General features: G+C 35.6%; 1 protein-coding gene across 7 annotated transcripts in view; it reads left to right on the top strand.

Annotated features, from left to right (window-relative positions):
- Positions 1–13,032, top strand: part of LOC122573008 (teneurin-m) — a 653,565-nt gene that overhangs the window by 397,286 nt on the left and 243,247 nt on the right. The gene's annotated exons all lie outside the window — the stretch shown is intronic.

Below are 13,032 nucleotides of genomic sequence, written 5' to 3'. Positions count from 1 at the left end.
TTTCACTTTTTGAAACTCCTACGGAGACATCACTTCGTAGATTAAGTATTGTATGTTAGGCATGTATATACCAGTTATTACGAATATTTAACCTACTAATTGCGTGACTGTTTTTTGAGCATTTCTGAATTTACGAAGTTCCTATAGAAACATGGTTTCATAGAGTAACTATGTTGTGTTAGTACGTAGATATATTGAGTTGTTAGGATTTTGTTGCTAGTGTGTTTGTTACTTATGGTCAATCGCGCGCTCTTTCGGTGTTTCTTGCCTCCCCACCACGCCCAGAGTTTAAGCTCGTTCGTTGTCCCGAAAGTTCGAACTCGGCAAGTTGACAAGCGCACGGTTTTTTTAATGCGAGACGTGGTTGCTTTATCTCGCGTTCCAACTGCCGATTGATGGACAATTGGTGGGTGAAAATGGAGCGCTAAACTCGCGATTTCATTCAAAGGACATGCAATTACCTTTCATATATATATATATATAGGAACAGGGGAGAACGGAAGAGCACGTTTAACAGTAGCATTATTCATTAAGGTGTATAGTATTATGGTTGAAACTATAATGAGAGAAACGACAAACGTATGACTATACTTATTAATATTCAGATGTGAAACAACAGTTATATATATAATACACAATTTGTTAATTTCAGTTTTGTAGCGAAGGTAGATACAGTAAAATGATCACATGATTTGTAACGAGTGAATTGTGTATTAAAAATACATTCAATTATATGAAAGATATATTAATATCGTGTAATTTTTTTCTCATGGTGTGAAGTAGATATACATGCATTAAATGAATTAACATTCAAATCAACGAACTTTAAAGAGATTCTAAAGAAACGGATTTTATAGGCATATGAAAATATAATGTCAATTTTCGTCTGTCTATTTTTTTTTTTTTTTTTTTTTGGTTTCGTTGAATAGTCGATGATAGTTCGATTCTGTGAACATCCGAGTATTCAAATTCTTCGAGAAATATGCATTTGTACTTTCTTAAATTTCTGATTGCTACTTCTAATTATACTCCTAATTATTGAAATTTGTAATTGTTGTAATTTTATATAATTAGTGGATAATTGTGTCATTTGTGTCGTTTTGTGATACATTTCTTGAAAATATTTCCATTCTTAGAGAAAAGGTGGAATTAGTATCTTTTAAAGAAAACATAACATAAGAATTAAAAATTTATATTTCTCATAAATTTTAGCAAAATATCTGAAAAGTAAATATGAAAATAATAAATTATAAAATATGTGGTGACTTTTACGTTAAATTTTCTTAAATATTCGCATTAAACATACTTATTCTGAAGCTGTTATCGGATATATTTGCACATATCAGGACGAAAACAAAAATTGATTCTTGTTCGTTCACGGACACGCTGTAAAGTAAATTTGTTTAGAAGCAAGTTCGCTGACGCTGGACATTCTTGACATTCGCGTTAGAAGAAACGTCGACCTGCTGAATGTTTAGTGAACAAGTTCGTAGAAGCTTCTTAGCGTGGTATTTTGCTTCGCGCGAAAGCTCACACGACGATGTGAAAATATTGAAAAGTCGGTAGTAAAGTTTGATTAGAATATTCTCAATAAAATGACGAAAACATTTTTCTTTATCTTCGTCACACTCTTCGAATCATTTTCGATTCTATCATGGGGTTTTCCTTCCAATTAAGTTTGATAAATTTTCATCCTAAAGTGTTAAGAATCTGTTCGTTTGTTTGAGTGATTGAAATAAGAATCAGATGTTGCTAAATCCAGAGAATACAGTGAATGTTGTAATATTTATAACACTAATAATAATAGTAATATAACACTACGTGAAACTAATATGACCACTGTCATGTCGAAACAGAATTCAATTTATAATCGATCATCATCGTATTTCAACTCAATACCCATGAATGCAGTATTATTGCTATTATTACGATATCGAAAACGCAAGCGTGTTTTATTCTTTTTCAACATGACTAACATTGAACAAATATCAAAAATTGGCATGTTATCAATGTGTGATGGTAATATTGAGGAAAGAATGTTGAAACATGAATTTCGTAAATACGCAAACAATGCTACTATTTTTCCAATCGTGCTGTGCCGGAATTAATTAAAGAGTTATATTAATCGAGTATATGGCTTGCAAATGTACACATCAATGCTGATATGAAAACAATGTCTCACTATATAAAAATCATATGTGTCTTCTGTTTTTAACGCGCCTTGTATCATTTCGATCCAATGTGTGTATTATTCTCTAATCAAAATAATTTTCAGTTGAAGGTAACACGAACATGAAAAAAGTTGTGTTTCTTTTTAGAAATTAATTCATCACTGAAAAGGATTGAATTAATTAATAAATTTTCATTTTGAAAGAACGATGCGTTACAGGCGGGCGACCTATCGGTGGCATTTAAATGGAAACAAACGCGACGCGCGTTTTCGCTCTTCAAAACGACAGCACGTTCGGTTCGGCGTGCGGGTAGCGTGTCACACGTGCCGTTGGCAGCTACGAAAATAGTTGCGCGAAAAATAATGACCCGCGTTCAGCCACGCGAACGCTGCAAAGTAGAAACGCGAAATTGAGCAGGATATGGTAATAGTGGCGAGGGCGTGTTAGCCTCCGGCCACACCATTAGGCTTCTTGTCACGTAGAAAAACTATACGCGACGCTAGAATTACTAATAAAATTCTATTGTTCCAAACTTTCGATCTTTGTAACCAGCAATCGTTTTTACTACACGTTCAATTTAGTCATGGACTTTTTTGTATATGTGTTCGTACTGTGAATGGCAAATGACTCTTTACTAACACTTTCGTTATTATTGATGTGTATCGCTTCAATTGCCTAACAATCAGTTTTTATCTTCGTTAAGTATATCTTCCGATCAAATTGTACGAGATGTCCAATAAGGGAAACCCGTATGAAACTGTATACTTAGAGTTCCGAGTTCATAATCTTTTAATTTATGAAACAGGCGGTGTAATTAAGATTGTATTTACTAAATACCTCCATAATGAAAGATCAAGACACTTAAAAACACAAGAAACTTGATTCACTGCAGTACATGTATTTTGTAATATGCTTCCAGTGAAAAACGCTTGAATGTGGTAAAACGTAATTGCCAAGGGACCGCCGGTTTTTTTTTTTATTTTAATTAATTATGGAGATAAGTATGATAGACGGTTTTGTACAGCTTTCTCCTAGTTGTAGACGAGAGTGTACATGTGGGAGTTGTAAAACGATTTCGTAATGAAACTTGTTAGAAGGTGAACGTTGACCGGGAGCGATACGGCGCGAATAAAGCCAGCGGGTGTTAGAATCGAAGAATGCATAAATATGTAGGCACACGCGGACTACATTTGCATGTCGATGCTATCGACGATGGCTGGGTCGACGACCGGCCAGTTAAGTATTTTTAATAGGCGGTCAGACCAAAGGAGCGCTTCGTTCTCGTATTCACTGATCCGTTCTATCAAGAGCAATTGATTGCCATGCTACCGAGAAGCTAATCGCAGTCATTTGTCGTTGTTCTCAACTTGTCCCGCCGTCAAATAGCATTCAATCGTCTTAAGACTATCGGATACGACCAGTCTTCGTGAATCATCTGCAAGCATTCAGGCCTGTCTTCGAATCTCTGGCCAGTTTCTTCGCTAGATAAAGAATCGAGGTGGAAGCACGATCTTCGACCTTTCACCTCCAATGCTTCCTCCTCATTCTTTCCAAATGTCCGTTTGTAAATGCACGCGTCAATATCGAACAATATACATACATATCATGTCTTGTTAGGATGTCGTTTAAAGAAATTATTAGTTGCAACTATAGATAAGCCTAATAAGTAAAGATCAATAGTAAATATAATGATTTAAATAACGTTCTATGCGCTGTTTTCTATGTATCGAGTGTCTTATTGGTAGTAAAAAGATTATTTAATTATTTTAAATAATAAATTAATTTATATTCACTGAATAAAGTAAACTTTTCAGCTGATTTCTTTGAAGTAGAAAGTTTAGAGCCTGTATGACTAATTTCTCATAAATACCTTACGATTTTCAAAGATATCTTCAATCGTATAATTAGCACATTTAAAGTCCTAAGTAATAATTATTAACGGAGAGTGTAATATTTGATTTTGAGTTAACTGACCATCGACTATCCTATAATTTCGGAACAAATGCTTTCGCGCCCGCACGATTAACGCCGTATTCGAACGTACAAACAACAGGCATGATGTTAATTGATGCCAGGTCAATTACGTAGTTCGCAGACGTGTCATTAACTTATAGTCCCCGGTTGAATTGCATGTTTGGAGAATATTCTATTACGGATGAAATGACTTAACCCTGTCGCTTACACAATTAACTGAGAGATTTTAATTCCTGATTTAACACGTTTTTCATCGAGGGGCTTGTAAAACCTTCTGTTTCTTCTCATTGCGTGACTATTTACTTGAAAAATATAGACGTATTTTATTAGCTTTTTTGTAGTTTAAAACGCATATGAATGATCTGATGAAAGAATCGAATCTCAACGCATTTTCTATTAGAATACTATCTTCTCTTTCTTCTATAAATACCAGTCATTGTTTAATAAAGCAATCGTTCTAAAATGTAGTTAAAAAAGTTCTGTCTTTAATGGATTAGTATTTTAGAAATTAATTCATCATAATCAGAATATCCGGTTCTTTCTTCTCCATTTATCTTTATACGAGAATTAGACATAAACACGACAACAAAGAGCCACAAAAGACCCTCGACCTCAAAATATGCCAACACGAGTTTATGGTGTCACGCAAAAAGCATCGAAATTCCCGTAGCCAGTTAAACTATCGAAGCGCGTCGACGAAGATATTTCGTTGCTTAGTAAATATTCATTTCGAGAGCATCGATCGTGAATGTAATCGGGCAGCTTAGCGTTTGCTCCAGGTTCGAAACAGTGACTGACATTTTCTCTGTCCAAAATGCACAGAAGAGTGAAGCGAAAAAAATCAAAATTATACGGCAACTTTTTAATAGTAAAAAAAGCTCACCTCTATTCTTTCAGATTAGAGGTTTAATGTAACAGTGCTATACTTCGTTCTGTTCTACTCTACAACCTTATACTCTAACTAATCACGACGAAAATATCTCGTTTTTTTTCCTTTAAACGTCTTTTGTACCCAGAATTCATCGATGCAAAGCAATTTCTCAAGAAAGTGGGATACTTTACATCGGGGTTGTACAAAAATAAAAGGGTTAGAGGAAAGGTATCGATAGAGTCTCTCTGTCGAAGTGCACTGTTTCAAAGAAAAGAGAAGAGAGTAGGTGAAACGTAAAGTCGAAGGGTGAGCGTCAGACCGAGGGAAACGACGGTTGTAGGCTTGAGGACGACAGATGAAGGTGAGAAGAGGGACGTACGCAGCGGACAGTCGCGTTTAAAAATGCAATCAGGATAATAGCGTGCCTTGAAGAAGGAATTCCTCTTTATTTCTCTGTTTCCCCTCCTTAGTTGGACTCTATGTCTCCTTTCGAGGCCCTCCCTCTTCATCTCGCCGATTTACTTTGCTTCCGGCGCGTGTTTACTCACGAACAAAGACCACGTTCCTCAGCTTTAATTTGTTAAAAGCACGAAGGGCAGTAGCTGTGGAAATTGGAAGGGTGAGAGAAATCACGCGTGCAAATTTGAGAATTTTTATGGTGGTTACGAGAAATGTATATAGAAGCGTGGAAACATCGTATAATACGATAGAAAAGCTTCAATGAACGTTGAATAACACTGAAAAGTGTTTTCGATACGGTTGAGGACTTAATCATTCTTTATACCGATAACTCTACGTTGGCTCAAGTTTGAAAAGAATTTCACACAATTGTCACGAAATAAAGCTTGAACGAGTGGTACAGTTTTTACTAATTCTGAAACATTACTTTCTTGGCAAGTCGAACTTTCCATAGGAAGTTTTCTCAACAGGAAATAAACTTCTGTTATTTTCAAGTGGCATAAACTCTAACCGCGAACGTTTGCCCAAGGGAAACTGTGTAACGATTACGCCGTGGGAGAAGTTGAAGAAATACCTTGCCTTAGATTACGATAATTTATATTGAAACTATTCCTTAACATAATTCTCGTTAGACAGAAAAAGTGTAACAGGTGAAGTGCAGCGACTGCGGTAAATATTAATGTTTTATTCCATCCATTGTAGTGCTTTCAACACAATGCGGATTTAAAAAAAATTCTACGTTAGAGATTAGACAAAAATTAGATAAGAACCGTAAAAAAGGAATTTTTTGTATTTTGGATAGTATAATTAATAATCAATAGAATGTTTATGTAGTCAGTGAAAACGTTTATATAAATTCATATTTTTATGAGGATAAATAAGAAGTGAATGTTTATGCTAGATCTGTATATACCAAATGTCGTTTTGTACAATAAATCTTCAGTTGCACGTTTTTTCAAAATATCATATATTTATTCAAAAAAGTAACAGTTAATTTCCTTCTTCATATAGAGATTATAAAGCGCGAATCTTACGATTCGGCACACCGGCGGTCACCGCTTATGATCAACTGTAATCGTTATGATCACCGTAAGGGAGCGCATCGCGCGGTTTGAATTCACGAAGATACGACAGCCAAACATGGCGGACGCGATATTGCTATCGTCTACGTATTTAGTATTCTGATTCACAATGAATGTAGTTGAGAGAATTTGCGTGAATGATTTGTGTGAAGTGATAATGGAATACGTGAACATGTATTTTAAGATATTAACGTTGTGAGTGCAGGTTAGTTGAATCGGAAAATGCAAATATAGATTGGAATCTGCGTGTTTTGGTTATGTTTAGAAATGTATTTAGGGTGTGAAATCTTTAAGAACTGTGATTCAAAGCTCTGATTGTAGTCTTGAGTGGTGTGATTGAGATACGAGAGAATGGATTCGTGATCGATTCCCGAAAATAATTCTCAATAAACGAAGAAAATATTCTACACGAGGTACATCCAACACACAATGTATATTCACATCATATACATATATATTTAGGAAAAATCGAGCAAAACAGAATCTCACAATGCTTATAACACACGATTATTGAATATGTAGACATTCTTTTTAGTGTAAAATAATTCTTGACGGTTTTAATAATTTGCTAATGATAACTCGAGTATTATGGCGCAACTTCAAACTTCAAAGAAACGACATTTCATACACATAATTAGCAACGTTACTGTAATACCTAATACATGAATTCTTTTTACTATAAGATAGTAAATAATTCGTGAAGATTGTAATAATTTGATTATTTTCTTTTACATTTAAATAATTCAAAAATTTAATTGAATTACATGTACATAATTGACAAATCTATTGTAACATTAAATTCTGTTTAATATGAAAGAATTCTCGAAAGTTTGAATAATTTGTTAAATAATAATTCAATTGTGTGTGGCGTATCAAATTCAAGCTTCAGGTAAGCGACATTTTCTTCCTCAAAATCCGGTAAGCAGATCTTATTCTATACTCTCATTGATCGATATGGAACGCGTCTTAAATTAGTCTGTAATATTGTAGGGGGTGATAAAGTTGATAGACATTATCGCGAACAGGGAGGTCGGATGTCATAGAGCCTATATGGCTGGGAGCAAAAGCCTTCCTATATTATTGTGTGTATCGTATACACACGTACACATATGCATACGCGTGTCACATGCACATGTACAATGTACACATATGCAAGGCGTATGCTGTCATACCGATATGCACACGTTCGCGCGCATGCTTTGGTGCATTGACGAATCCGCGCCGCGACGCGACGTTTACGCAGCAGCCCGCTCGACGTCGTGCGAGCTCACAGCTTTTGATTACATACACGAATGTACGTGTGGGTGTATAGACGTAAGTGTACCGTTCACTGTATAAGATGTGTATCAATGGCTCTTCCACGACGCATCGTTTTTATTTTTATGGAATTATCCCGAGGAGTCCGCTAAAATACTGTTTATGTCATTGTCTTTCTATAATTATATATAGTATAGAGTATTAGTTTCAGTTGAAGCCCTTTTGTTTTCATTGGTGTGTATGATGTGTGTATGATGGTCTATGGAATTTTGAAAATTTAATGGTTCGATGGGTTGAATGAAATAATGGCAAATAATGATTAGTAGACTGCGGATTTTTATGCAAATTAATGTTTCCATAAACATAACTAAGGTAATGAAACCTACGTAGAAATTTGTTCCACCCGCTAAATATTATAATAAGTATTATTATATTTGGAATATTTTATATATCCTTGCGTTTCATATGTATTATGCACATTTTTGCACAATTAGATTTTTCTAATTAAAAACTAACTAATAATTAAAAAAATAAAAGCTGAGCGTAGCAAATTAACACAAGTGTGGTGCCAGCATCACATCTTTCGTATATTCAAGTGGTGGGTTGCAAGACATTAAATGTTTATGTGACTTTACAAAATGTAATAATAAATAGTAATTATATACTAATACGTAACATCAACACGATGTAAGGTGAAAATTCATTAGGAAATGAATTTTTCATTATTGTATAATCAAGAATTTTTCTAAAATTTAACCAAATTTCATAATATTAAGTTTAGATTTCGACTTTGCTTTAAATCTGACAAATATTCCAAAGCCAGTAGAAGCTTTTTGATTCGCTCGTGGTATTTTTATTCGAATTATCTGTCCCCCATAGTCAGTCCGTCAAAGGAGTACAGCAAGTACATTAATTTCGGGACGACACCCCGAACGCAAACTTACACACATGTACCTGTACACTCACGTCTGAATATGTACATATATATGTGTGTATGGTCTAGCGTATAGGTGGTCCGGGATGGTGACCACGACACGGTATATAGCTACGGCTAAACCCTGCTAAAGCTCGTAATGTATAGCCTAGCGCAACCCGTGCTACGCCCTCTGGCCAAACCCCACGATCCCTCTCTCTTCTCTTCTCTTCCTTCTTGTCTCTTTTACTCTCTTTTCCACGTACATAGTCTGTTTTTCTATTACTTTCAGTTCCTCGCCCGGAGTTTCGATGGCAACTAGAAACCACCCAGGACGTTATTGAACTATCGCGTTGGATTTAACCAATCGTTCATTAATTACGTCGAATCGTTTTCGATTTAGGTAGTTTAGCGTGGCATTATTGGTAGTTTAACCTAGTATTAACGCGTGAGAGTATGAATGTTATTTGAATGGAATGCAGAGAAGATGAGACTGGATGTTCCGCTGACGTGTTTGTGACTGTTGGAATTGCGGTAAAGGGTGATGTATGGATTAGGAGAGTTTGGAATGAAGGCGGAAAGGAGAAGGGGTTTAAAAATGAAAATTGAACGAAGTATCGATTTTTTAGATCGTTATTAGTGCTTAAAAAAATTGCTTTAGCTAAGTAGAATTTTAAGTATTAGATAAGCATTATTTTAGATATTAAATAGGTAAAATTTTTAATGTATTTAAATATTAGGTACGTCGAATTTTTGGTATTATAGGATTTTTGATATAGGATTATTTAGTAAGTAGAATTTAGACATAGATAGGTCAATTTTTAAGTATTATGACTAAAATTTGTTAGTTTTGTGAATTTTTCAATAAATAAAACCAGTAAATGGCCTAATAATGGTTCTGATTAGCAGTTGATATCGAATAGGATGCAATAAGATTATAGGTAGTATGATAAATAAAAGATTAATGCTGCACCGGATGAAATATCATAACTGAACCAGGTTGAAAGTGCGGCTTACGATATCGTGATTCAGGCAGAGTAATGTACCGCTGATTAAATTATCAAAAGCGTTGAGGTTATTGGGGTGAAGGGTGGATAAGTCGTAGCCGCTGCGGATTCCGCTTTACCGATCGAGGGGGGAACGGCCTTAGTTCAATTAAAAATTTATGAAGGGTTCCCCAGCTTCTGTAGTTTCATTATGTACCGATATTAATATTTCAAGGTTTATCTCAGAAGCATCGTGACATTCTTTCTCTTCATACCTTTCGTATATTTTTTTCTTCGTGATGCTTGCACTCCCATTCAGAAATATTCAGACACTAATACTTTGCTTTTGTATAAGATCGACAGATAAGATAAGTTTTCCGATGGTCTTTCGTATGAGACAATAATTCTTAAGCGGATCATTCTCTAACCAACCAATGAAATTAAAAGTAATTAAAAACAATTCAATTTGGAACAAAATATTAAAAGTCAAGAGATGAGTAAACAAAGAAATTATTGTATACATCCAAAAGATTAAAAATTTGAGTGACGACTTCAACTACCTTTCCTGGTTTACGGGTTGTAATTTCTCCATGATTTTCCAAATTTAGTTAGATTTTTATAAGCGTCCCAAAACTAATAGACGAATATGTGTAAGGTATCTTCTAACATCTCAGAATTTTGTCCACGCCCAGGGTGGGCAGAAAAGAGACGACCATGGGGCATCCTCCTAAGGGAAGGTCCGAAAGTTCCCAGTTTTCTAGGTGGGGTAGTTCCACCTCCTCGATCCTCGGTGATTCAGTGTGTTCACGGGAACGGTCAGATAACGAGTGAGTCTTTAAAGCCTTCGTTCTGGCATCACAAATCACGTTAGGATTAAGGGCGGCGGCACCGTCGGAGGTGGCAACGCCGACTCCAATTACGCTCACCGACCCATAGTCGTTTCCTTCTCCTTCGTCCTGTTTTCTTAAACCTGAATTTATTGTTTATTCCCCGGCGCTTTCGTTCGGCCCCGGTGTTTCTCGTGGGAGACACGGTTAATAAATCTTCGTCGTGTTCCGCGTCGAGTAGGAAAACAAGGTTCTTGTCTTGGTTCCCCGTGGCCTTTTCCTACGCGTCACTTCCGGTGAGATCTTCTTCCGTTTGGAATCAAGTCGTTGCGTTCCCCTGAAAACGCTACGTCTCAAATTAAAGAAAACACGGACTGCTAGGGGCTACGATGTTTTCAAAGCTGGATAGAGCCAATTAATGTAACGCGCTGGAAACTAATTACATGGGCTCCAGAGTGTCCTTGTTATTGTCGTGTCTTGAATTCTCTTTTTGTGATTGACTGAATGGGAGGTAAAGCGTTTAGTAAAATGTGAACGGGTAAATGGATTATAAGATGAATAGCTTCTTTAATCTTGCTGCTTGATTAATGCGTATGGTGACTGTTCATTCATTCTAAATTTCTATATCTCGATATTCTATGTTCTTAAAATTCTATTATAGAAACATACAATTATGGTAATTTAGAAATATAAAATATATCACGGTATTTATATATGGTACATACATATATAATCTTCACATCGAAACAATAATAAATTTGAAATTTAAATATTTTTTTAAATCATAATATTCTAAACCAATAACAACGAACAAAAACAATGATTTATTTCGAAGTATCCGACTATATATATATATATATACCAACAAGTATCACGTTTCTCCAACGATTCAAGGAAAATCAACTCGGCATGAGTACTTTCGCGTTCTTTTTTCTTTTATATCGTCTGTCGTTTTTCTCGTCAACCAGTATGTACCAGACAGGCTTGCACTTCGTCGATGGCCCACGGGTAAACCGTACCAGATATTGTTTTAGGGCTGCAATCTGAGCATCAGCGGGGGATAAATCTACAGGGACGTTTTGTTTCAGCTTCTTCTACTATCTTTCTCTTTTTTTTTTTTTTTTAACACAATAACTCGACGATGTTTTTTCTCCCTCTCTCCTCTGGCTCTCGTATTTCTTTGTTTCCGATCCTCTCGTTTTTAACGGCATCATTTTATGGCAATACTAAATTTCGCTAGGTGCGTAAGACGAAACGATATCAAGCAGAGCACTGTTTAAAAGTTCAATTTTCTATCGTAATTCCAAAATGCCAGTTGAGATTTCGAGGAAGACATTTGTGAGTTTTGCATCTAGTTCGTACAAAACTTTCCGAAGTTAAGTTAGGGAACTGTGTGCAAGACACGTATGATTCTTAATTCAAGTTCATCATGTTCACTCTTCCAAACATATTTTTCCAAATTTCGCATGGTTACCCTGCATGCACGAAAAATCGTAATCGGTCAATCGCTTGTTTGATAATTTCAACGAATTAGCGCACCTTGTATGAAACCAAAAATTGTTCAAATGCTTATAAATAGGAGTGTACGTGTACCGACGCTAGTGGCGGACTCATCACCAATCCCCCGCATAGAGTAAATCGAGGGAAATCGGCGATCTCGTTTCCCCGTTCCCTCTTTCACCCCTATCTGCTTTCTTTTTTTCCCATTTTGTTTCATTTTACCAGCGATCGAGCCGCGAGGAAGGGTAGCGCGAACGCGAACGGACGAGAGGTATTAAAACCGGTCTAATTGACACCGATAGGGAAATTTCGCTGTCCCAGTTACAATTGCCTCGACGTCCCATGTAATTGGCGTGGTCGTTTGAAAAAAAAAAACAGACAAAAAAAAAATACCAACAACGAAGTTCCTGCAATCGGTCCGCGGCTACTTGATTTCTTTCATATTTTGTAATGATTTCAATTGATTGTGTCTCGAACACGTGTAGATTGGTTTGCGAAATGTTAGTTTCGATTCGCAATTATCTTACTAGTTTCAGTACTTGATTTCGTGACAGGAAATAAAAATTGTGTCATCGATTTAACCGCGCGCATGGAGACATTACAGTGCTTGTCGATTTGCGAATAAATAACTTTGTTACTTTGGAAAACGTGATGCCTCCATATAAACACGTTACGTTACCGATGTAACTGTTATGCAAGGACTAAATTAATGTTTCGTAACAAAATAGAATTTAATGTTTCATGTAAATGTAGAGATATACAAATACCCATTCTTCGTTTTCATAGGAATCCTTTAGGTTTTTAATTAACATTATGGAAAGTAATTATCTTTTTATCTTGAGAGATTTTCTATCTTTCTGATATCAGATACAAAAAATACATACTTTCAACTTTTGATGAAAAATAAATTTCTCCTATATGAACCCATATCTCTTTCACAACATTTATAATGAATTAATGGGTACTTGTAGGATATTTACACTTTTTATAAA

Source organism: Bombus pyrosoma, linkage group LG11 (assembly GCF_014825855.1).
Source record: "Bombus pyrosoma isolate SC7728 linkage group LG11, ASM1482585v1, whole genome shotgun sequence".
Classification (NCBI taxonomy): domain Eukaryota; kingdom Metazoa; phylum Arthropoda; class Insecta; order Hymenoptera; family Apidae; genus Bombus; species Bombus pyrosoma.
Note: the sequence above shows the minus strand (reverse complement) of the source record. Positions and strands in the feature narration are given on the sequence as shown.